We start from the raw sequence: 26,247 nt of genomic DNA, 5'->3' as shown, positions 1-26,247 counted from the left end.
AGGACTTTTTTATAAGGACTTACAAATACTTTTTCATTAATTTCATTCATTCATTGTATCTAAAGTAGTATCCGATACACAAATGGCACTAAATTAATACTTATTAATCTAATACTGAGTAAAGAAATCAAGAACCCTGGAAATAAATTTAGATTCGGAAACAATGCCAATCACTTATTAATCTTTAATGTTAATAATGAATCCCCTTCAATTGTGTCAGATTTAACATGGTACCTTCCCTTTAGGAAACGTGTTGTATTAAAAAAATTATAAGACAACTTTGTATTCAAGAGGGCATTCATATTCATATTCATTCATATTCATATTCATGAATGTCAAGACAAATGGATACTATGGTGGGTATTTAAAATTCTATACCTTTTTATAAAGTATTTCATAACAGCTGCCTTTAGGGAAAAATGCTATCTTGTCCCTTGTTTCCTACATCATATAGTCACTTTTCCAATTTTCTCTTATCTTTTTGCTTTACCTATTACTACTTTAACTACCTTCCCTATTTATTCTTCCCCTCTTACCAATCTCTTTTCTTATTCTATCACTATTGTAATAAATTCCTGAGCTTTAGCTGTTTATGAGATATATACACCTATGATATTTAATATTATGGGTTTATTATATTAGTAGATTGCAGATGGAAATGGCTGTCTCAGTTCAGCCAAATGACCTTGAGGCCTAACCAGGTCTTTTTAAATTTAGGTTTTTCTTCCTTCTAATTGGCCTGAAGATAGTCCCTCAGTAGAAGTTTTTAATGAGGTGAGGGGGAAAAAGAATCATCTCAGATTCTCCCTTTCAGAAAATGGGATTAGGCTACAATCAGTACACAACAGCTAGGGTTGAACCCACAAGAATGAATTTGGATTGAGTAGATGGTAAGTGAGGTTACAAAGGAACTTGCATTTCAGTTAAATGAGTGGTGGATAAGGTTACAAAAGTAGACAATACCAGGGTAGAGATGCAAATTACAAAGCAAAAATGAGACTCAAATGATTGGAAGCTACGTAAAGTAAAAGATGAAGATAATTACAAGGCAAAAGCTTATATTCATTTTGTTGTATGTGTTGTGAGAAAGATAACTTCAAAGATTTTGTCCTATCCAAAGATACAGAAAAGACCAAATGGACAAAAATGTCTATTACTCAGATTTCAACATGCATTTGAATAGACACCTAGAGAACTTGTGCAACAGTATGCATATCTAGGACAGACAATATAGATTGATATAAATGAACTCTACCAGTGAGGAACTGGATTGCTTTCAGAAAACTGGAAAGGTCTTTTACTGACCCCAATTCCCATGAAAGCAAAGTCACATTTTTTTCAATACAATCATTTTGCCAGTGTTCTATCTATCAGCAAGATGTGGATTATCATTGCCTTTAAAGACCCAAGGATGAGTTATCATAGAAAGGATAATGGGGAAGTGCACAGTCTTTATGAACAGACCACAACACATAACAAAGAACCCCCAAAAAGAACAGAAGTGAAGAATGTTAACAAAGAAATACATGAAAGGAAATGTTTTATATAAGGGTAAGGGTTTACAATAGACAACCAGAGTGGTCTCTTTTGATATCAAGACAAATAGAGAAAGCCAGGTTCCAATCAATTGGGGAGTTCCTCTAATGAGCATTTTTAGAAGAACATAGACATGTCACAAAAAATGAATAGTTATGAATAAATCGCATTCTACATCTTTGGAAAGAATGGCCAAAGCCAACATCAAAGATCCATTTTAATATTTTCTGGTATATGAGTATATGTCTCCCTTGATAAGACTATAAAGTCCTTGAGGTTAAGGATTGTTTCATTTTTGCCTTTATTTCTTCAGTAAGCAGAGACTAACATATAGCAGAACCCTAAAAAATTCTTGCCAACTGCTTGGAGTAAAGTTAGATATGTCTCAATCCTAGAATGGGACATAGGAAATTCATAGTCTTCAATCTAAGCTACTACACTTCAACTCAAAATCTAAAATGACCTGATACTAACTGGTAGTGTTTCATATAAATATTAAGTAATGGCTCCCTAGGAACTCAACTCAAAATCCAGTGTGTTATTCAGATTTCTCAATGAGTCCCTTTGATCAATCAAACAGGGCAATCCCTTGATAATAGTAAACTTTTTATTTTTCTGTACAGTTGAAAATATATATAAGTAATTATTTGGTTTCCTCTCAAATATCTTATAGTCACTATTTCTGAAGCCATTATATTTGTCCTTGAATCACATGTCCAGAAATAAAGTATTTCACATCAAAAGAAACTCAGAAAACAGGACAGATTTCACCAGATTCCAAATCTACTAAAGCTTAGTAATAAACGTAGAAAACAAATTCCCATAGCTGGTTTGGGAAGTGAAAGCAAGTAGTGAAAATGTACTACTTTATTCATTGCCTTAGGAATATAGTCTTTCCTGACAGTTCACAAGCAAGAAGGCAACAGTCACTGTCATTAAAGGGAAGGGAGAATCCTACGGCAAAACATAGATATAAAATATAAATCTAACCTATTAGAAGGCACGAAGCATGGGACAAAAATGAAGATGTATACTAAAGCAAGGCTGTCTTTATTCCGAATCAATTTTGATTCTCCTTGAAGAAATGTACATTTCTGAGTACTTAAATTCACCGGATTACACACAAGATGACTAATTTTAGATCCAACCTCTATCGCTACTTTACAGAGCTGGTGCTTTTATCTACTTAAGTCGCAAGTCAAAATATTGGTCTGAAAAACAAGTTACGCCCCCTTCCACACACACACACCACCATCATCATCATCATCATTAGCATCATCTGGTTAGGCTTTCACTTCTACCTGTATCGGTCTTTTTTTTTTTTAAGTCCTCGCATCACGAGTCCTTCCAAGACCCGAGAAGATAAGCAGCGCTCGGAGGGCAAGGGTTGGAAAGCGCCGACACAAGGCACAGGACCCCCGGGGAAGAAAGGCAAGGGAACCAGCGAGGACAATGGAAACGAGGACGGTTTTTCCCTCCCTCCCTCCCTCCCTTTCTGGCGGGTGCGATTTGAAAGAACCTGGGAAAAGCTTTTGGACGCTGGAAAGTGCAGATCAGCGCTAGAGTGACAGACATCCTGGAAATGAAACCGCAGGAAAGGGGCGGGGACATCCAGGGGGCGAATATCGCCCTTTCGCCCTCACTCCGGACGCCCTTAGTCCCAAGGGGCTGCTCCAGCCGCTCTCGACCCCGGCCCAGCCCAGGTGCCAGCAGGGGGCGGGGAAGCCGCTGCCCCTCGGCTTCCCCCTCCCCCCGCGACGCACCGGCAGCAGGGTACCTGGGGCTCGCGCCCAAGCACTAGCCAGCCGGGGCCGGAACGGAGCAGAGCGGGGCGGAGCGGGGCTGGGCTCGGCTGGGCGGGGGGAACTGCGCCCCGCCACCCTCCTTCTCTCCCTCCCCGCCTCCTCCTCGCACAACTTCCAGCCTGGGGGGCGGGGGACTGGCAAGTCCCTCTGCCTCGACGCCGGTCCGATCGGTCCGAGCGCGTGCCGCCGCCGCCGCCGCCAGGCTCTTGTCTCGTGCCGGACCCCTCCTCCGCGCTCGTCGACTCCACTTGTCCCCTATTCCCCTCCCGCGGACCGGGCCCGGCCGTGAGGGGGCTCACGGAAGCTGAGGGTACCAGCCCTTCCTCCCCGCTCTCCGGAGCACGGCCCCGTTCTCCATCCCAAGGTCTCTCCCTCGCCTGCCCCACTCCTACCCCAGCCGCCCTCCCGCAGGTGTTTACCGGGCTGCGGGGAAGAGGCGGCGGCGGCGACGGCGGCGGCAGCTCCTCAGTCCCGCGGCTAAGATGGCAGCCACTCCCGAGCCCAGACCACAGCTACCAGCCAAAGTCGGCCGTCAGCGCGCAGGCGCGGCCGCTCGGGAGTGGCGGAGCCGGGGAGAGCCGAGACTACAAGTCCCAGCAAGCGTGGCGAGCCACTCCCATTTCCCCACCAAAGGTGTCCGGTTTGAGGGCGGGGCGAGGGGGTGGCTCCCGAAGCGGCCCAGCCCCCCTAGGTACTTCAAGGGCCGGTGGTTCGGCTTCCCACCGGTCTTCCTCTGAAGTTCTGAATGGGAGACCGGCACAGGCTGCAGTGTTGGACTTAAAACGCGGAAGCCCCGGGTTTGAGTTCTGACGCCGGAGAGTGTTCTGCCACCCTGGACAAGTTGCCAGAACAGGTGGCATCCTCATCCGTAAAATGGGCACGGCCATTCCTGCCATTCCCGTCGCACAGCAGTTCTGGGTAATAGTCCCAGTCCTGGCAACGGTCCCAGCCCCTATACCCTGCCGGCCCCACGGGGGTCTGGATGATAACGCTATCCCATGAGAGAAAGAGGCACGTATGTTTACGTAAGACTAATTAAAAAGAGGGCAAAGCCTGAAGTCCTTCTAGGAACCAAAGTTCAGCGTTAAGACAATATGAAGAAATCGCTCAGGTTACACAGACTTCTTCCTATGGCCAAATCCAGCCTCTGTGTTTATTCCTGGGGAAATTGAGCCCGGAAGAGGAAGAGCATCTTGTCCCAAGGCCTTATAAAAAAGTTAACTTTGGGGACAAAATAGTATTTTCGTTTTGTGTTGTTTGCTTGCTTGCTTTTTTCCTTTGCCAACTTTTTTCCTTTTGATCTGATTTTGTGTGTGTGCAGTATATGATAAATATTAAAATGTGTTTAGAAGAATTTCACATGTTTAGCCTATTTAGATTTCTTGGTGTTTGAGGGAGTTGGGGGAAAGGAGGGAGAAAAAAAAACAAGCTCAAAAATTCTAAAATAATAATAATAAAAGAGTTAAAGGCGGAGCTAACATGAGAACTTGAGTACCTGGAGTTATTCCACCGTTAATACCCTGGGTCCCAAAGAATATGACCTACGGGAATATAACTGAGGGGCCCACAATGTCCTGGCCTGGAAAGGCAAAGAGTTCTCCCTTCCATTTATGTACCATTGTACTGGGTTTGGAGGCCACTGGGGCTGGCACAGGAAAGCTTCTAATCAGAGTTCAAAGATCTGTGCCACAAGACTTAGTAATGACTAAAGCAGTGATACACATAAAGGAGACATCATCATAACTAACAGTAAAAGCCGAGAAATTCAAAGCTGCTACAGTCAGGCCTTTAGCCTAGATAAGAGAAAAAACAGGAAAATGAGGAAATTGAGCCGTGGGATATAAAGCTAGAAGGCACCTTGGAGGTTATCGTGTCTGATGTCATTTTATAAAGGTGAAACATACTAGTATTTCACAGATAGTGTGATTGTGATTTGCCGAGTGAGGTCAAGCCAAAAATCTAACCCTGACTCCTTTGTCTCCAAATCCAGTGTCCTTTCTGATGGTACCTTTCAAAAGTAAGAGGAGAAATCCATTGGCTATCCAGCTGCTTAATGGTTATTACTTTTGTTAGAATGAATTCATTAATCAGATGTGGCGTGAACTAGACATTTAAACCATCTTGAATCAATCCAAGCCATTGCTTGAAACTTGGTTATTTATATACTTTAATATATTTAACATGTATGGGTCTACCTGCCATCTAGGGGAGGGGGTGGGAGGAAGGAGGGGAAAAGTTGGAACAGAATGTTTTGCAAGGGTCATTGCTGAAAAATTGCCCATGCATATATCTTGTAAATAAAAAGCTATAATAAAAAAAAAATTAAAAAAGAAAGAAAAAAACTTGGTTGTGTCCTAAAGAAATTATATAAAAAGGAGCCATCTAAGAATACAATTCTAAGAGTCTTTAAGAAGAGAGGAAGAGTTGAAAAATGTAGACATGCAAGAACTCTTATTGTAGGAAGCAACCAATCAACAAAAGGACAAAGAGAAAAGACATCCAGGAGGGCTGTGGGTTTTACAGGCTGATTCCATCGGTATATCCCACCTACACAAGGACTGAGAGAAATACTGAAGAAGAAAAGTCTTTTCTCTCTAAGCTTCCCCTCTGAAACTATAATGTAGTCTGTTTTTGTTCCCCAAACATGAATTTTGCCCCAACCACAAAGAGGCCAAGGGTTAACTAGAGATATAAATATAAATTGAAACTGAGCTAAATCTCTGCCTAAATGTTAGGAATTTTTCTGACTGGGGGTGCTCTGAGATTGTGATTGAAACCAGTAACTTTTCATTTAAAAGTCCCCTTAAGTCTCAGAGAAGAAAACATTGTAATTGCCCTTAGGCTTAAAACAAGCTAATTATTTTAACAGGATTAATATGTTACTTAAAGAGATGTTATATAGAAGAAAGTTTGGATTTTTTTTTTTTTTTTATAAATCCAGAGGGCTTAAATAATAGTGATGAATGAAATTTTAAGGAAAGGCAGACTGAGATCCAATATAAGGAAATAACAATTAGATATATTCAAAAAAAATCTAATGGGTTGCCTTGGGAGATAATGACTTCCTCATTATCAGAGGTATTCAAGAAGGGACTGGATAATCACTTTTATGAACATTTAGAAGGTATACATATAGGTTGAACTAGATATCTGAGGTCCTTTCGAGATCTGAGATTTAATGGATCTCTTGATTTCACAAAGCAGCCACTGAAGGCCACTAGTACTTGGGCATAATGGAAAATAAGAAAAAATATTTTTATCCTTACTTTGTATTTACTTTGTATACAAGTAGACTTAACAAATGTCAAATTTATAGGTGAATGGATAGTATTTCTGAGGCATCCTAATCCTTACAGCAGTCCCATGAAGACCAGAAAATTTTTGCCCAAGTATAAGCAGGAGCAGCATCCCAAAGTAGGTCTGGCAGCATTTATAACAACAGTTGACATTTATACAGTGCTGAACTGTACATACCTTATCTCGACTCATTGGACCGTTTATTAACTCTATTTAACAAAAGAGGACACTGAGAGACAGAGAAAAGAAATGGCAGAGCTTAAATGCACAGAGCTGGCAAGAGAAACCAGATCTCTTGGCTTTTCCTTGCTTTTCTACCGTATAATTCTGATGCTTATAACATTGAACCCAGGTTTCTGCCCAATTCGTGCTCATTTTTCTTCTTAGTGAGGTTCTCTGTTTTCAAAAATTACTTCTATCATCAATAGGTATGCACAGTAAGCAACACATAATTACTTAATCCCACTTTTCCATCCTAGGGGGATGGGGTGGACTAGGGGTCAGCAAGGGACAGAGCTGGGTCGGATTGGCATCAGAAATGCCAAACTACTTCTCTGACCATCTGACCTGGAGAAGTGTTTTGGCAAAGAGTTAGGAATAGCTGGAAAAGAAGTAAGGGAGCAAAAAGGAGGAGAGAAGGAAAAGAGATTGAACATGTAATGGGGAGGAGAAAGTAAGGAAACTGAAGAGAAAAAAGCAGATGTAAAAAGAAAAAGAGCATACAGGGAAGCAAAGGATTGAAAAAGAGCCAGATGCTTTCCTTGCAAAGTCCTGAGTCATGCTTCCATTTCAAAACTCACCAGATCTACCCTTTCAGCTTCCTACTGTGATAGAGGCCCTTATGAAAACCAAAGAATACAAAGGGAAGTGTACTGCATTCAAATTCCAATTCTGCCTCTTTTTAACTATGTCATTTTTATGTCATTTAACTAAGTCATTTCTTTCTTATTTACCTCCTCCTCTTTCTGGACCTAAGTTTTTCTTTGTAAAATGAGGGGGCAGGGAAGGAAGTGATAGCAAAAAAAAAAAAAAAAAAAAAAAATTTTTTTCATTATCTTAAGAGACTGAATAAACGTAGGGTATCCATTGAAAATGACATGAGTTTCTAGGCAAAGGTTTAAGGAAAGAGTTTAATTTAAAGAGACCCTGGAAATAAAGATACTGGAGAAAGAGAAAAGAAACATTAGTTAAGATAGTTATCATGGTGATATGAGGATTTCACAACGACCCATGGGCTGTGCAGCACTCATATAGTACCCATATTTCAGTTCTCCTATAGATACTTAACACCCAACATTTGACCTTTCCCTGAGTAGTCCTAGTTCTCCATGCTATTTATACAACAAGTATATCTGTTGACAACCGAACCTGTCATTTTTAAGCTTAGTATCTATCTCCCTATCTCCATAGGGAAGACCTGCACATAGTAGGTGCTTAGCGTTTATTGAGTTAAAATTTAGGAAAGAAATTTGTCTTCAAATATCTCTGGGGCTGTCATGTGGAAAAAGCATCAGACTTGTTCTACTTGTCCCTATAGGGCGGAACTCAGAACAATGAGTAGGAATTAGAAATTTAAGCAAGTCAAAGAAAAAAGAAAAAAAACAACTTCCGGTTTATTGGAGCTGGAACAGGGTGGCTCAATGAGGTAATATGTTCCCTATTACTAAGGTATTCAGACCGAAGCTAAGTGACCTTTTGTCAAGGATAGTTTCTCTGCTCCTAGTTTTTCTTCTTTTAAACCTATTCTCCTCAGAGTGGATATTTCCAAAGTTCAGATCTAGTCCTGTTACATCACTACTGCTCAAGAAATTTCAGTAGTTCCCTACTGTCACTAGGATAAATTATAAACTCTTTTGATCAATATTTAAAGTACCTAACAATCTGATTCCAATCTGATTGGATTTCACCTAATTCCCCTTTGTTCCTACTATATTCTAATTAGAGAGGAAGGGAAAGGAGAGAACAAGCATTTATTAAGCACCTATTACATGCAAAGCACTACAAATATCTCTTCTTGATGATCCGCATACACAAAATTCTACTTCTGCTTTGTTCCCCATGACTGAAATATTCCTGGTCTATCTCCTCTATCTCTTGGAATACTGTCAAGGTTCAAGTCAACTGTCAACTCTTCCTTAATACCTTTTTGATCATGTCAGGTTGTTGATACATTCTGCCCAGTAAACCCTCCTCTCTGCCTCCCTTCCCAAAAATACCCCATGATTTCTCCTCAAATTATTTTGAATTTGCTTCAATAAATTTTGTTTTTATTTACCTGGGTACACGTTGTCATTCTCTCCTCCTCCAGCCCCTTTTTAAGTGCAATATAAGCTCCCAGAGAACAAAGATTGTTTTATTTGTGCCTTTTTCTCCCTAGCCTATAACCCATAGGAGCTACTTAGTAAATTCTTGCTGAATTAAATCAGCGCTGGACAATTCTTGCTTAGGCATAAGTTGGAATTCTAAGGACTCTTCCAGCTCTGAGATTGAGTCATGTTCAGTCATTTCAGTCATATCTGACTTTCCCATGATCCCACTTGGGGTTTTTCTGGCAAAAATATTGGCATGGTTTGCCATTTCTTTCTCCAGCTCATTTTACAGATAAAGAAACTGAGGCAAATGTGTTAAAATGATTTGCCCAGGATCACACAGCTACTAAGGCTCTGAGGCCTGATTTGAATTCAGAAAGATGAGTCCTTTTGCCTCCCGGCCCAGCATTCTGTGCTGTGTGACCCCACCTAGCAGGCCCAAGCTGTCTCATACTTTACTTGATCCAATATCTTCCTTGAATCCATGAGAAAACTAAGGGGGAAGAGGGGAAATCACTTGCCCACTCACAAAGCAAATGTGCGACACAGACCTGGGTCCGGTTTTTTAGCTTTCAAGTCTAGGGTTCCCTCTACTTCTTGTTCAGTCATTTCAGCCATGTCTGACTCTTCAGGATCCCTCCACCGCAGTCCACTAGTTCCCAAGAGAAAGAGTGCTAGATTTAGAGTCAGGACTTGGTTTTGGCCACTTCCTAGCTATATAATCTTGAACATTATTCACTTTCTCTCTCTGGGCCTCAGTTTCCTTATCTGTAAAATAACTGTTAGACTACATCAGGGTTCTTAGAAGTTGCTTTTTTGACATTTTGCTAATTCAATATATAGGTTTCCTTGGTGATGCTACTATATATCTGGCACATTGAAAAAAATTTTTTTGAGAAGAGATCTCCTTCACCTCTCTGTCTAACAGACTCTATGACATTAAAAAATCCTAAACTAGACTCTTCTCTGACTGTATGGTTTTTAAGACTATGATTCCAAGTGATTCATGGTTGGGTAGGGTTAGGGAGCCAAAGAAAAATGTTCTTTAGATATTTGAATGTCTTTTAGGCAGAGTGATGTCTAGGAAAAGATTTTAAAGAGATTGCCCTTAACATGAATATCTCTTGGGTCTAGAAAAGGTATTCTTTCACAAGACCTTTCTTCAAATTCATAATCAACAAAAGTAATTAAAGGTTTTATACTGTACAGCATTATGCAGGGGATGATACAAAGTTTATTAGCTAACACAGGATTCTCTATCTTCTGAAGTTTATAGGCTAGTAAGGGGAAAACAGGATAAAATGACAAATCTTTAAAATATAATAGCACATATTAGTACACTGAAGATAGATAAAATAAAAGAGAAAAGAAAGTGAGTATGCATTTGACATTTGATGGAGATGTGAAATTGTGTTCCCTTTAATCTGTAAAATGAACACTCTAAAATTGTGTAACCTTTGATCTGTAAAGAATAGAGATTCAAATCTCAGGCCCTCCTAGGAAGCATATCTCCTGGACAACTTAAGTGGCTTCATCCGACTAGGCCATTTCTAAGGCAAGCCAGATCTCTATTCAAATTCAGGCTGAAAAAGCCTTCAAAGCAATTTCATTTGGGAGATCCTGGTTTGATCAGCTCAGGTTGCCCCAGCTTACCCCCTCCCCTCCTGCCAAGATCTGCTCATTTAATAGGTTTCTGTTTACTCATTTCTTTGCAGAATGTCCAAAGCAGGACTATGCCTTGTCCCTTGGTATAGCTGCCAGGATCCTGCCTGCTGAGAAGACATTCTCTTCTCAGGCCAGCCTCCATTTGCCTAATAGGACTTTGCCACTATGAAGTCAGTCTCTTAGCAAAGCTGACTTCTCATCCAACAATAAAATTCTATTTTTGCCACCTAAAACTCTTTGGGTTCATGAATTCATTCATGAAGAACCTGCACCTCCAACCTAAAGGGGATTTCCACAACTCTCTGACTGCCACTAGAACCCTATCACATTTATTAAGAGCTTAATATAGGCAGCTAAGTGGAACAGTGGAGAGATTGTCAGGCCTGGAGTCAGGTTAACATATCTTTGTGAATTTAAATCTGGCCTTAGACAATAAATGTGAGACTCTGGGCAAGTCACTTAACTCTGTTTGCCTCAGTTTCCTTTTCTCTAAAAAGAGCTGGAGAAGAAATGTTAAGCCATTCCAGTATCTTTGCCAAGAAAGAGTTAGACATGACTTAAAAATGACTGAACATGTGCTATGCTAAACACTAGACATAAAAATGAGTCAAAAAAAAAAAGGCAGTTTCTGCTCTAAAGGAGAGGTATAAACTGTTAACATGAGTTCATCTATATTCCCACCTTCTGCATCTACCCTACTTCTAACCTTCACCTTGGTGAGTTCCTTGAGGTGCCTGTTCCGTCACCCCACACCAAAACACTTCAATGGATTTGTGATCTCATTGATGCTGGTAGTTCCTCCAGCCACTGATCATGCCTACTCATCATCCCACACAGGACTCTTTGTCTATAACTCTTTTGACATTGAGAGAATACCAATAGGACAAGTATCAGATTGTCTACAAGTTTTTAGCTCTTGACACAAGACTAGTCCAAATAACTTTTTATGGTACATTTCTTTGATACATAATAATTAACATTTCCATAACACTTTAAGATTTTCAAAACATTTTACATGTTATCTGATTTATTCACCAACTATGATGGGGCAGTTTTTCCCCCAATTCTACAGAAGAAGAAATTAAGGCTCACAGAGATTGTGACTAATCTAAGATCACATAGCTAGTGAGGGTCTTCTTGCCTCCAACTTTAATGTTCAATCCATCTCATTCTACCATCATATTCACTGGAAGGTCAAATTCTGAAGCTGAAACTTAAATACTTTGACTACATAATGAGAAGCTGGGAATCACTGGAAAAGACTAATTTTGGGGATAGATTGAAAGTAAAAGCAAAAGGGGATAGCAGAGAATGAGATGGATAAATAGTATCATGGAAACAACCAACATGGACTTGGACAAACTTTGAAAGATAGTGAAGGATAGAAGGGCCTGATGTACTGTGGTTCATGGAGTCCCCAAAAGTTGGACACAACAAATAACTAAACAACAAATGTAATCTTTTCCTTACTTCCTTACTTGTGTAAAGAGGTAGGATATGCCTTTTTTTTTTTTTTTTTTTTTTTTTACCTTCCAGAAACCCTCAAGCAGGAGAAACAGGTAGAGATGTATACATCAGATGTGCCCAGAGTTAGTAGACAAGTCTCTTCCTGACCCTTTATGTACAATGCAGAATGGAAGGATGTCACAAGGGAGGATCTCCCAGCCAACCCAGATGCATCACAATTACAGAGGAATACCTCTAAGGACTGAGCACCAAAGTAGTTCCCACAGCAGGAACTCCCCAAAATGGGACTCAGTTCCCCTTAACCCTCCCAAAAAATTTGTTTCCTGATGAAATCAAGAGCCATAGAGCAGAATATATGGGAAAGGGCAGGAAAAGGGGAAGAAAGGAGGAATCCTTGGTTTTTATTAATGATGATGACCAAGAGAGATCCTAAGTATCCTTGGAACCTAGGTCAATCATAGATTTTTCTTTTTCTTTTTCTTTTTTTCTTTTTTTAAGCAACAGAGAAGAGCTCTCTTCCTTCCCCACTCCTTTCCTCCATTTACAAAAGGGCTCTATTCTGAAAGTCCAAATTCAAAACAGTTATCTTATTTTTCACATTCCTATAGCTAAGTCTAAATTCTAGTTCTTCTAAGTCATTGTGTGATCTTGAGTAAATCACTTATCACAGTCTATCTCTTTCAAATAGAAATGAGGAAAAGGGAGATCTACTATAGATGGTCTCTAAAGTCCCTTCAGTTTTTAACGGCCTCGATTTAATTCTTGTTTTATGATTGATGTGCAATAGTATCCAGTCACTCTGAACATCAAGTCTTACTGTATGAAACCTTGAGAAGTAAAATACTGAGCTAACTGCAAATGGAGTACTCTGGGAAAGTTCCTCTCTGGGTCTCAATTTTCCCATCTGTATAATTGGTCTGCCACTAAGATTTTTCTCAGTGGAATGTGCTCTTCATAAGGTTTCAAAGGAACTGTTTTCATGCTTCATTAAAAAAATATATTTTTTTTCAAATTTTTATCTTTTCTACCAAATAGTTATCAAACAAACTATTGGAGTTCATGGGCTCTTGGGGCCATTGGAGTTTCTCACCATCACCATCACCATCACCACCACCAGAAGTAACTTTGCAGCATAGAAATAAGTGATTAGGATAAGAGATAAGTGCTAGGAGGCAATGCCTAAAACGTTAAAACCTCCTCCCTTCTCTTCACAACCCTATGATCCCCAACCTACTTCAGGATACTCCATTATGGCCCTTAGTCAGTGTCACAGAAGCTGCATCTGAGGACCAGATCACTCAGAAGGTGGTGTCCTGGTTGTGTAAACCCCAAGAATGCAGTCTCTGCCCTTCCTCTACTTTTTTTTTTTTCACTCACAGTTTCTACTTCCTCCTCAGCTGGTAGCACTAATAAGCCAGAAAAAGGAGAACAGAAAATTTCTTCAGCCTAACAGAAGAAAAATCATGTCCTGTGCAAGAGCACCTACTGTGCATAGGGGAAAATGTAGATCAAAGAAGAATAAGGCAGGATCCAGTCACTGTCCTCAGAGGCTTACAGTCTACTACAAAGCCACACCCAAATCTAATACTCAGTCCAAAGCTCGGCAGAGTTGTAGGAGAGACATGGGGACACAATAGGACATGAAAGAAGGGAGCAACTCTGACTAAATCAGGGCAGGCCCACTGGGAAACTATGCCAACCCTATTTTTTAAAAAAAATTAGTATTTTATTTTTCTCCAATTATATGTAAAAATATTTTTAACATTAGTTTTTAAAATGTTGATTCCAAATTTTTTCCCTTCCTCCCTCTCCATCCTCCTTATTGAGAAGGCAAGCAATTCAAAATTCAAAATAGGTTATACATGTGTAGTCATACAAAACATATTTCCATATGACTCATGTTGTGAAGTAAAACAAACCAAAAAAAAAATCAAGAAAAATAACCATCAATTCTTTGTCTGAATATAGCATTTTTTCATCCTAAGTCCTTCAAAGTTGTATTATATTGCTGAGGATAGTTAAGGCCTTCACAGCTAATCATCTTATACTATTGCTGTTATTTTGAACACAATGCGTCTCATTTTGCATCAACTCATGTAAGTTCAGATTTTCTGAAAGGACCCTGCTCATCATTTCTTATAGAATAATATTCCATCCACAATTACATAGTATAATTTATTCAGCTATTCTCCAATTGATGGACATCCTCCCAATTTCTAACTCTCTGCCACCAGAAAAGAGCTGCTATAAATATTTCCATTCATTGAGGTCATTTTCCTTTTCTTAAAATCTCTTTATGGATACAGATCTATTGGTGACACAGCTGAGTCAAAGGGTATGCAAGGTTTTTAATAGCCCATTGAATCTAATTGCTCTAAAAATTGGTTAGATAAGTTCACAACTTTACCAACACTATATTAATATCTCATTTTTCCCACATTCTCTCCAATATTTGTCATTCTCCTTTTCTGTTCTATTAGCCAGTCTAATAGGTATGGGATAGTACCTCAGAATTATTTCAATTTTCATTCTTCCAATTAGCAATTTAGAACACCTTTCTCATATGCTATAGATAGTTTTGATTACTTCATCTGAAAAATATTCATACATCTTGATCATTTATCAAATTGGGGAATGACTCCTAGTATTATAAAACTGCTATCATTCTCTATATATCTGAGAAGTGAAGCTTTTATTAGAGAAACTTGCTTCAGAATTTTCTAAGTTACTTTTGCTATTTTTTCTTTTATTCTATTTCCCTCCTGTTTATTCTATTCTCTCTCTCTTTCCACCCTGTCCCCCCTCAAAAGTGTTTTACTTGTGACTACCACCTCTTCCAATCTGCCCTCCCCTCTATCATGCCCCCCCCAACCCATTCCATTCCAACCCAAATGAGTATGTACGTTATTCCCTCTTTGTGCCATTTTTGATAAGAGGGAGTTCACTCATTCTTCCCTTCTCTTATAAAAGCTTTTTCTTGTCAATTTTATGAGATAATTTATCCCATTCTTCTCCTCCCTTTCCCTTTCTCCCAGTGCATTCCTCTTTCTCACCTCTTACTTTTTTTTTAAGATATTATCCCTTTTTACTCAACCCACACCTGTGCCCTCTGTCTATATATACCCCTAACTGTACTAATAATGAGAAAGTTTTTGAGTTACAAGTATCATTTTCCCATGAAGAAATGTAAATGATTTAATCTTATTAAGACCCTTAGGATTTCCCTTTCCTCTTTATCTTTTTCTGCTTCTCTTGAGTCTTGTATTTGAAAGTTAGATTTTCTATTCAACTCTGGTCTTTTTACCAATAATATTGAAAGTTCTCTATTTCATTGAATATCTATTTTCTCCCTTGTAAGAATCCTTTTATGAGTTGAGCCCAGTGCAAACAGAAGGTTTGAGTGGCCGGGAAGTAATTTCGGTGGCTAGGGACTGCCCCATGGGCAGGATCCTGGGCATATCGAGATAGCTTTGTAACGGGAGATGGCTCCCTCTCTGATTGGCTGTGTGTGATCTCACAGACCCTTTTTAAGCCCACTGCAACTGGAGGTTGCTCTCTTTATCCTGGGGTACCTGAGCCAAGTGGATGGATAACCAAGAGAGGTAAGGAGCTTGATAGTGAACATGTGGGTCTCTCACAAACCAGGTGTTCATTTGGGAGTTAACAAGTCAGGGCATTATATGAGCAAGTAAGTATAAGAAAGGTTTTAAGTTTGCACATGGCTGTTCTTGAGCATATTATTGGTTATTAAACTATGATTCAAGAAATCATAGCCAGAGACCTCTGAAGGCCTCAGAGGAAGTGAGCCGGGTAAAATTAGTTGACACTGCGAAGGTCAGTGGCCAGAGGATTCTCTGATGTCTTGGGAATTAGGAGAGACTGGCAATGTGAAATATCATGTAACACTATGGCATTCGCAAATGAAGTGACTGCCCAGGGTTAAGTAATAAACGATATTTTACAGCTCGGAAGGATTATTCTCAGTTTTGCTGAGTCTTATGATGGATGGCTCTTTTCGTTTTTATTTTTGCTGAGGTAATTGGGATTAAGTGATTTACCCAAAGTCACATAGCTAGGCAGAGTTAAGTGTCTGAGACCAGATTTGAACTCAGGTCCTCCTGAGTTCAGGACTAGTGCTCTATCCAATGTGCCTCCTAGTAGCTCCCTTATGACGATTCTTGATTGTAATCTTAGTTCTTTTGCCTTCTAAAATATCATATTCCAAGCCCTCAAATACTTCAACATAGAAGATACACATCTTGCATTATTCTGATTGTGACTCCAAGATACTTGAATTGTTTCTGACTGCTTGTAATATTCTCTTCTTGACCTGGGATTTCTGGAATTTGGCTATAACATTCCTGGGAGTTTTCTTTTAGGTAGAATCTCTTTCAGGTAGAGATCAGTGGATTATTTCAATTTCTCTTTTACCCTTTGATTCTAGAATATCAGGGCAGTTTTCCTTGATAATTTCTTGAAAAATGATACCTAGGCAACTCTGAGATACCACTACACACCTGTCAGATTGGCTAGAATGACAGGGAAAGATATTGTAGAATGTTGGAGGGGACGTGGGAAAACAGGGACACTGATACATTGTTGGTAGAGCTGTGAACGAATCCAACCATTCTGGAGAGCAATCTGGAATGATGCCCAAAAAGTTATCAAACTGTGCATACCCTTTGACCCAGCAGTATTTCTACTGGGCTTGTATCCCAAAGAGATACTAAAGAAGGAAAAGGGACCTGTATGTGCCAAAATGTTTGTGGCAGCCCTGTTTGTAGTGGCTAGAAGCTGGAAACTGAGTGGATGCCCATCAACTGGAGAATGGTTGGGTAAATTGTGGTATATGAATGTTATGGAATATTATTGTTCTGTAAGAAATGATCAGCAGGATGAATACAGAGAGGCTTGGAGAGACTTACGTGAAGTGATGCTGAGCAAAATGAGCAGAACCAGGAGACCATTATACACTTCAACAACGATACTGTATGAGGATGTATTCTGATGGAAGTGGAGTTCTTCGACAAAGAGATCTAACTCAGCTTGAACAGAAGCAGCTACACCCACAGAAAGAACACTGGGAAATGAATGTAAACTGTTTGCATTTTTTTTTTTCTTCCTGGGTTATTTTTATCTTCTGAATTCAATTCTCCCTGTGCAACAAGAGAACTGTTCGGTTCTACACACATATATTGTATCTAGGATATACTGTGGCATATTTAACATGTATAGGACTGCTTGCCATCTGGGGGAGGGGGTGGAGGGAGGAAGGGGAAAGTCAGAAGAGAAGTGAGTGCAAGGGATAATGTTGTAAAAAAAAAAATTACCCAGGCATGGGTTCTGTCAATAAAAAGTTATAATTATGAAAAAAAGAAAAAGAAAAGAAAAATGATGTGTAGGCTCTTTTGTTGATCATGGTTTTCAGGTAGTACAATAATTTTCCAAAGATCTCTCCTGAATCTATTTTCTAGGATAGTTGTTTTTCCAGTGAGATATTTCACATTAATATTTTTTTCATTCTTTTGATTTTGTGTTAGTGTTTCTTAATTTCTCATAAAGCCATTAACTTCCATTTGCTTTATTCTAATTTTTAAGGAATTACTTTCTTCAGTAAGTACTTCCTTTTCCATTTGACCAATTCTAATTTTTTAAGGAGTTGCTTTCTTCGGTGAATTTTGTGCTTCTTTTTTCATTTGGCCAATTATGCTTTCAAGGATTCTTTTCCTCATTGGCTTTCTGGACCTCTTTTACCTTTTTAGCTTAGTTATTTTTTTCAGTATTTTTTGTGCCTTCTTTATCAAATTTTCACTTTTTTTTTTTTCATTATTTTCTTGCACCACTCTCATTTCTCTTCCCAGTTTTTCTTCTGCCTCTCTTACTTGATTTCCAAAGTCCTTTTTGAGCTCCTCCATGGTCTGACACTAATTCATATTTTACTTGGAGACTTGGGATGTTGTAATTTTGACTATTTCTCATCTGAATGTATGTTTTGATCTTCCTTGTCACCATAATAACTTTTTATGGTCAGAACCTTTTTCTGTGGTTTGCTCATTTTTCCATTCTATTTTTTGACTTTTAGCTCTTTGTTAAAATGGAACTCTGCTTCTAGAATGGAGATCCCAAGCTTCAGTGGTTTTCTGCAGCTGTTTTCAGATATACTTCTAGAAATCTGTAAGTTTTCAGTTCTTCTAAGGTGGTATGATATAAGGAGAGAGTTTACTAATTCTAGCTTGTGGTCTTGTTTGTGGGTGACCACAAACACTCTTTTCTGTCCTAGAACCATGACGAGAGTCCCTGCTCCACTGGCTCAGAAACCTCTGAAGTGCTAGTGCTTCTTGCCCTGGGACTGCCACCCAGCTTGGTGACAGATCTGAGTATGGGTAAAGCAACAGAGTGCTGTCCCCAGTGCCAGCAAAGAGACCCCTGTAATCTTGTGTTCGGTTGTTCAACTCCCTTGCCATCTGTGGACTAGAGCTCCAGAAGCAGCTGCTGCTGATTTAAGCCAAGGCCGGCTCCTGTTTGCTGGGTCTGGGTCTGTACCTGGTCAACCTATGCGGGACTGTGCTCCCCTCTCACTCTAGTGTGATAAACCTTTCCTGCTGACCTAAGTTGTCTTTGACCAGAAAATTATTTTGCTCTGGCCTTTTGTGGGTCCTTCAGCTTCCAGAATTGTTTTATGGCCTTATTTAACAGTATTCTGAGGGGTTTTGAGAAAAGCTCAGGCAATGCATTGCCTGTTATAGGCTATCTTGACTCTACTAGCTCTATTAAAATGGGTCTCATTTCTCCAGCAATAAGCATGAAATTACTGATCTTTGCATTCAAGGACCAAGTCCTCTTCTAAGTGAACTGTGGTTGCTTCCTGTTACCTCAAGAATCAAAATCAAATTTCTCTATCTGGTTTTTAAAGTTCTTCACAGATAACTTTCCAACTTTGTTATACATTATTTCCCTTTACATTTATGATGGTCTAGCCAAAATGGCCCTCATACATGCAGAAGCATCATCTGTCACAACAATGGCTTTGCACTGGCTGTTCCCTTGCCCGGATAAAGCTACCCACTCATTTCTAAGAATCCTTATCCTCCTTCAAAGCTCAACTGATTCTCCAATTGAAAAATGGTCAAAGGATATGAACAGACAATTCTCAGATGAAGAAATTGAAACTATTTCTAGTCATATGAAAAGATGCTCCAAGTCATTATTAATCAGAAATGCAAATTAAGACAACTCTAAGATACCACTACACACCTGTCAGATTGGCTAAGATGATAGGAAAAAATAATGATGATTGTTGGAGGGGATGTGGGAAAACTGGGACATTGATGCATTGTTGGTGGGTTTGAACAATCAACCATTTTGGAGAGTAGTTTTGGAACTATGCTCAAAAGTTATCAAACTTGCATACCCTTTGATCCACAGTTTACTACTGGGATTATATCCCAAAGAGATTATAAAGAAGGGAAAGGGACCTTATGTGCACGAATGTTTGTGGCAGCCCTTTTGTAGTGACTAGAAACGGAAACTGAATGGATGTCCATCAGTTGGAGAATGGCTGAATAAATTGGTATATGAAAATTATGGAATATTACTGTTCTGTAGAAATGACCAACAGGATAATTTCAGAAAGGCCTGGAGAACTTACAGAACGTGCTGGTGAAATAGGCAGGACCAGGAGAATTATAATACTTCAACAACAATACTAGATGATGACCAGTTCTGATGGATCAGGCCATCCTCAACAATGAGATCAACCAAATCATTTCTAATGGAGCAGTAATGAACTGAACTAGCTATACCCAGAAAAAGAACTCTGGGAGATGACTAAAAACCATTACATTGAATTCCCAATCCCTATATTTATGCACACATGCATTTTTGATTTCCTTCACAAGCTAATTGTACAGAGAAGAAATTAGTGTAAAATAGATTTGTTGAGGATTTCAAGGATTTATTAAGGACGCGTAGAGTAAAGGTTAAGAAAAAATGAATTTGTAAAATTTTTAAGTTTTTAGAAGATGTCTGCCCATGGTTCCAGGAAGGAACCATTGATGAGAAAAGGTGAAAAAGTTGGAATTGCTTTAATGATTTTTATGTAATTCAGGACAATGCCTCTTTCTTAAAAGGTGCCCTTAAGCACACCAATTCTAGGCTCAAATTAGGCTCCCAAAAACAATGAAAAGATTCTGTATGACCCTCCTCCCAAAGCTTCTTTTTTTTTTTTTTTATTTAATAGCCAATTTAGGATATTCATGGGTAACTTTACAGCATTAACAATTGCAAACCTCTTGTTCAATTTTCACCTCTTACCCACCCCCTCCCTAATGGCAGGATGACCAGTAGATGTTAAATATATTAAAATATAACTTAGATACACAATAAGTATCATGACCAAAACATTATTTTGCTGTACAAAAGAATCAGACTCTAAATTATTGTACAATTAGCTTGTGAAGGAAATCAAAAGATGCAGGTGTGCATAAATATAGGACTGGAATTCAATGTAATGGTTTTTAGTCATCTCCCAGAGTTCTTTTCTGGGTATAGCTAGTTCCAGTTCATTACTGCTCCATTAGAAATGATTTGGTTGATCTCGTTGCTGAGGATGGCCTGATCTATCAGGACTGGTCATCATCTAGTATTGTTGTTGAAGTATATATGATCTCCTGGTCCTGCTCATTTCATAGCATCAGTTAGTTAAAGTCTCTCCAGGCCTTTCTGAAATCATCCTGTTGGTCATTTCTTACAGAACAGTAATATTCCATAATTTTCATATACCACAATTTATTCAGCCATTCTCCAACTGATGGACATCCATTCAGTTTCCAGTTTCTAACCACTACAAAAGGGCTGCCACAAACATTCGTGCACTACAGGTCCCTTTCCTTCTTTATAATCTCTTTGGGATATAATCCCAGTAGTAACACTGCTGGATCAAAGGGTATGCACAGTTTGTAACTTTTTGAGCATAGTTCCAAACTACTCTCAAAATGGTTGGATTGTTCCAACTCAACATAATATGTCCCAATTTCCCATCCCTCAACAATCATTTTTTTCCTGTCTCTTAGCCAATCCAGGTGTGTTGGTATCTTAGAGTTGTCTTAATTTATTCTCTGCCTCCCAAACTTAAGGCTTTTCTTCAGCTTCCCAAGTGAGAGCCTTTGCTCCGATGACTTGAAGGCGGTTCTTCACTTAGTCAGGCCTATGGACAATGTATTGATTGGGCATTTGGGGAAGTAAGTCTGCACGGTTCCTTTTAAGCGTCCATCTGTTCTTTTCTGGTTATTCTGGTTCTTTCTGGGTAAAGTTCTGACAATATTTTCTGGGACTAAATATCCTTTGGTATGTTTATATGTTTAATGTTGTAACTGTGTTCTATGTTCTTTGATTTGTCTGTTTTGTTGGTTGAAAAAATTTTTAATAACCGTTGCCAACTGTGCTTAGTGAAATGGAGCTCCATGTGTGTCTGTATGTGTCTTGTGTTGAAAGTTAGCAAGTTTGTAAAAGATAAGAATTCAGCCTCTGTGTTGCAGGGTTAGAAAATATCAAGAAGCTTGAAAAAAATCTCTCTCTCTGGTGTGTGTGTGTGTGTGTTTTCTCTGTGACTGCAGTAGCCTGGAAAAGGGAAGAAGGAAGAAATTAGAATGAATGAATGAATGAATGAATAAAATAAAAAAATGAATAAAATAATAAATAAATAAAATAAACAAAAGGTTTAAAAGTTTGGAAAAGTTAAAAAAAAATCTATAAGAGCAATTTTCTAACATTTATTTATTTATTTATTTTTTTTTAATATTTAATTTACAGGATATATACATGGGTAACTTTACAGCATTAACAATTGAAACCTCTTGTTCCAATTTTTCACCTCTTACCCCTCCCACCCTCCCTAAATGGCAGGATAATTAGATGTTAAATATATTAAAATGTAACTTAGATACACAATAAATATGCATGACCAAAACATTATTTTGCTGTACAAAAGAATCAGACTCAATTATTGTACAATTGGCTTTGAAGGAAATCAAAGATGCAGGTTATAAATATAGGGACTAGAGATTCAATGTAATGGTTTTTAGTCATCTCCAGAGTTCTTTTTCTGGGTATAGCTAGTTCAGTTCATTACTGCTCCATTAGAAATGATTTGGTTGATCTCGTTGCTGAGGATGGCCTGATCCATCAGGACTGGTCATCATCTAGTATTGTTGTAAGTATATAATGATCTTCCTGGTCCTGCTCATTTCACTTAGCATCAGTTCGTGTAAGTCTCTCAGGCCTTTCTGAAATCATCCTGTTGGTCATTTCTTACAGAACAGTAATATTCCATAATTTTCATATACCAATTTATTCCAGCCATTCTCCAACTGATGGGCATCCACTCAGTTTCCAGTTTCTAGCCACTACAAAAGGGCTGCCACAAACATTCGTGCACATACAGGTCCCTTTCCCTTATTTATAATCTCTTTGGGATATAATCCCAGTAGTAACACTGCTGGATCAAAGGGTATAATTTTTAACATTTAAAGAAAAAGTTTAAATGGAATATCTAGGCCTTCTCTGTGAGGCAGAGAAAACACAAAGTCTTGTTTGCTGATGTAAAAGATTTGTTATGTTTTAAGAACAATGATAAAGGAATTTGGGATTGGTTATTTGAAAATCTGTTGTGATTTTAAAACTTTTAACCCTGATTACTAATTTTGTAAGTAAATGGAATTTAGATATTTTAAACGGACAGTAAAGTTTTTTTCCCCTTGAAACAGAGCCCAGCCCAAAGGAGCATCTGAGTGTTCAGGTATATAGCTAGGGAGAAAGAGAAAACTGGAAATGGATAGATTTGGGAAGAAAGTAAATAAAACTGATGGGCTAATCTTGAAAGGGATCCCTATGTAGGACACTGAGCAGAGAACCTGAGAAGTTTTTCCTAGGGGACAGGAGTGGGGTAAGAGTCCTCTCCTCCTTTCTCCCCACAGTGCAGCAAACTGTGATTTAAAAGGAACATGCTTACTTTTAGGTTACTTGATTGAATATTTGTTTCTTGATACACAAGTTTTTCTTGGTTGAGGAATATAGTCATAAATGTGATCCATACTTTGGTAAGAATATTTCTAAAAGTTAATATTTTTAGAAACTTCTTGAATTCTTATAATGGAATTGGGTAGTCTGTATAAGTTTAAATTGAATGTATTAGGTCATCCTGGGTTATTTAAAGGGCCTCTGAAAATAATTTTCTTTGTCCTTTTGGGAAATTTTCTGTTATGGACAATATGCAATTTAGGATATTCTATGTATTGGGCATTTTAAAAGCAAAATGGTTTGTATTATAACATACTTTGTAACATCTACCTAGATATGATAATTGTTTTAAGTTTGAACTTAGACAAAATTTCTTCCTGTTATTACTATAAAGGTTATGATAAGTCTTTTAAGATTTATCAGAAATTTGATTAATGAAATTTGTTATTGGAAGTAAAATTTCTCGGACTTATAATTTAGTTAATGCTATTTAGGGGTTTTAAAGCTCCACCCTCTGACAGTTACTGGGACAATTGTTGGAATAAAACTGGGTTAAGGCTATTTTATCCTATGTGCTGAAGGTTGAGTTTTAACCTTGTTATTTATATTTTTCCTCCTGTAACTGATCTCTATGATCAAACAATGATCAATAGAAACTGTTAATGCACTTATGTCATACCTTGCTATTTCAGTCTGGTTATATGTAATCATTGTATATAAACTTGGGCAATAAGTATTTGCCTGGTCATCTCTCTGTTACTGGATATTTGTTTTCTTTAAGGTTTCTACATAAGAGGACAATTAACAGGGACTATAAGACAGCACGTTTGCCTGGTCCTAAAAGCAAACTCATCTTTCACATGGAAACAATTTATTTTGGCCTCCTCATATTTTGAGTCTTTCCATCTAGACTGATCTAAATTGGCTTGCTTTTGGAACCTTGATCAGCTTTGATTTCAGCATGGCATACCAGTCTGCATGGAATGAGAGCCTTCTATCACTTCACAGCCTGAAGCAGTGTTTTAAAATGAGACCATGAACTGGACCTGCATCTACTGTACTTTGGACTGATATGGGGACTTTGGAATGTTTGACCTTGCTTTATCATCTATCACTCTTTTAAGATTTGGGATGGGATTTGTTAAAACTGTGTAATTATTGCTTTATGTTTGAGGATTTTTAGGAAATGCCACTGTACTAGTCTATTATTATAGGGATTTTAATTCACTCTTGGGATTTATATGGGGAATAGTCATTTGATAATTCCTTTCTGAGAAAAAAAAAAAGGGAGGAAGAAGAGAATATTTGGAAAACTGGTAGATTTTTCAAAATACCTGAAATAATGACCCTATTCACTTTTTAGCACTTCTTACCCCTATCTCACTAGTTCAGATTCAATTTAGATGCTTTAGCTTTAGAATCCCTTATTTTATTAAAATTGCCCTGGCAGACTCAGTTTGGGGATTATTTTTAAGCTTTAGAATTCATTAATTAGTACTTGAAGTTCAAAGGCCTTTAATTGGCCTTCTTTGCTTTTTCCCAAGTAGATAGTGCTGGCCAAACCCATTCATGTACACTCTCACCTCCTTGAGACTGGTGATGACCCTTGATGTATATGAGCAATAGAAACAAAATATGAGAAATAGAAACAAACATCAGACCTGGTTAGCCAATGACAGGTAAGATTCCTTCAAGGACTAGCCGACCTAAGCCAGGAAGAGATGTTTCTGTACATCCTTCCTATATGGTAAGGCTTTTCCCCATAGGAACAACCTAAGCCAGGCACAGGTCGAGAAATGAGAAATTCTACATTTGATTTTTTTTTTTTAATATAAATGAAAAAAGGGGACCTGTTGGGGCAGGCACTAATCTACAACCACATAAGGCCAACCTTGAATAGTTGAATCTCTAATCGCATCATACCAAAGACTTCCTGAATAGGAATCTCTAATCACATCCTAACTTTGAATAGGCAGATATCTTGGCATCCCCTAATCACATCATAGAGCTTCCTGCCACCAGAAACATCTGAGCAGCTCATCCTTGGGCGGGATACCAACCCTTTGTCATGGACCCCCACCCTGTACTGTGTTTGTACAACCCTGCCTTCTTTTCTACTGCTATATATATCTGTACTATTGCACCCATTAAAATGAGGCTTGATCAGAAAAAAAAAAAAAAAAAAAAACAAGCTAATTGTACAATAATTCAGAGTCTGATTCTTTTTGTACAGCAAAATAATGTTTTGGTCATGTATACTTATTGTGTATCTAAGTTATATTTTAATATATTTAACATCTACTGTCATCCTGCCATTTAGGGGAGGGTAAGAAGGTGAAAAATTGGAACAAGAGAGTTTGGCAATTGTTAATGCTGTAAAGTTACCCATGTATATATCTTGTAAATAAAAGGCTATTAAAAAAAAAAAAAAAAAAAAAAAAAAGCTCAACTGAAGGATCACCTTCTACTTGATGTCTTTTCCTGATGCCTGATCTCCTTTTGGGTGCTAATATCTTTACAAATTACCTTGTATCTATGGCTATGTACATAGCCATCTATGGGCCAGAGGTAAACTCCATAGTGGATAATGAGCTAGCCTCAGCATCCAGGAGAACTGTCAGTGGATAGTGAGCTAGCCTTAGCTTCAGGGTGACCTGCCTTTGAGTCCTTCCTGCTTTGGCACATCCTGCTAGCTATATGACCTTAAGCAAATCATTTAACCTCCAGGTGGTTCCCCCACCCCAAGGCAACTCTGTTAGACTTATTTGTAGAGCAGGTAAAGATCTGCTTTGGAAATAGGATCTTTCTCACTTGAAATTTCCTTTATCCCATCTGAGAGCTTTTACTTTTTTCTTTGAATACTCAGCATTTAACACAGATCTTGGCACATATGAAGCTCTTAATGATCAATTAATTAATTGAAATGTGCACAGAAGACTGGAGAAAATGCTGAACTTGCAATCAGAAAACGAGGGTTTGCAGCAGGATGATTTCAGAAAGGCCTGGAGAGACTTACATGAACTGATACTGAGTGAAATGAGCAGGACCAGGAGATCATTATATACTTCAACAACAATACTATATGATGATCAATTCTGATGGATGTGGCCCTCTTCAACAATGAGATGAACCAAATCAGTCCAATGGAGCAG

General features: G+C 38.5%; 1 protein-coding gene across 3 annotated transcripts in view; it reads right to left on the bottom strand.

Annotated features, from left to right (window-relative positions):
* ITCH (itchy E3 ubiquitin protein ligase) overlaps positions 1–12,214 on the bottom strand; it is a 148,491-nt gene extending 136,277 nt beyond the window's left edge. The window contains exons 1-2 of one of the 3 annotated variants that reach the window (XM_023506927.2): positions 12,142–12,214; positions 9,499–9,599 (exon numbers count right to left, since the gene is read on the bottom strand). The gene's annotated coding sequence lies outside the window, so the exon portion shown is untranslated. Of the gene's footprint in view, positions 1–3,760; positions 3,866–9,498; positions 9,600–12,141 lie in introns of those variants that run through there. The other 2 variants (XM_031953881.1, XM_031953879.1) reach the window with 2 other exon arrangements.
* Positions 12,215–26,247: the final 14,033 nt, after the last annotated feature.

The sequence above is a fragment of the Sarcophilus harrisii genome, chromosome 2 (genome assembly GCF_902635505.1).
Source record: "Sarcophilus harrisii chromosome 2, mSarHar1.11, whole genome shotgun sequence".
NCBI lineage: Eukaryota > Metazoa > Chordata > Mammalia > Dasyuromorphia > Dasyuridae > Sarcophilus > Sarcophilus harrisii.
Note: the sequence above shows the minus strand (reverse complement) of the source record. Positions and strands in the feature narration are given on the sequence as shown.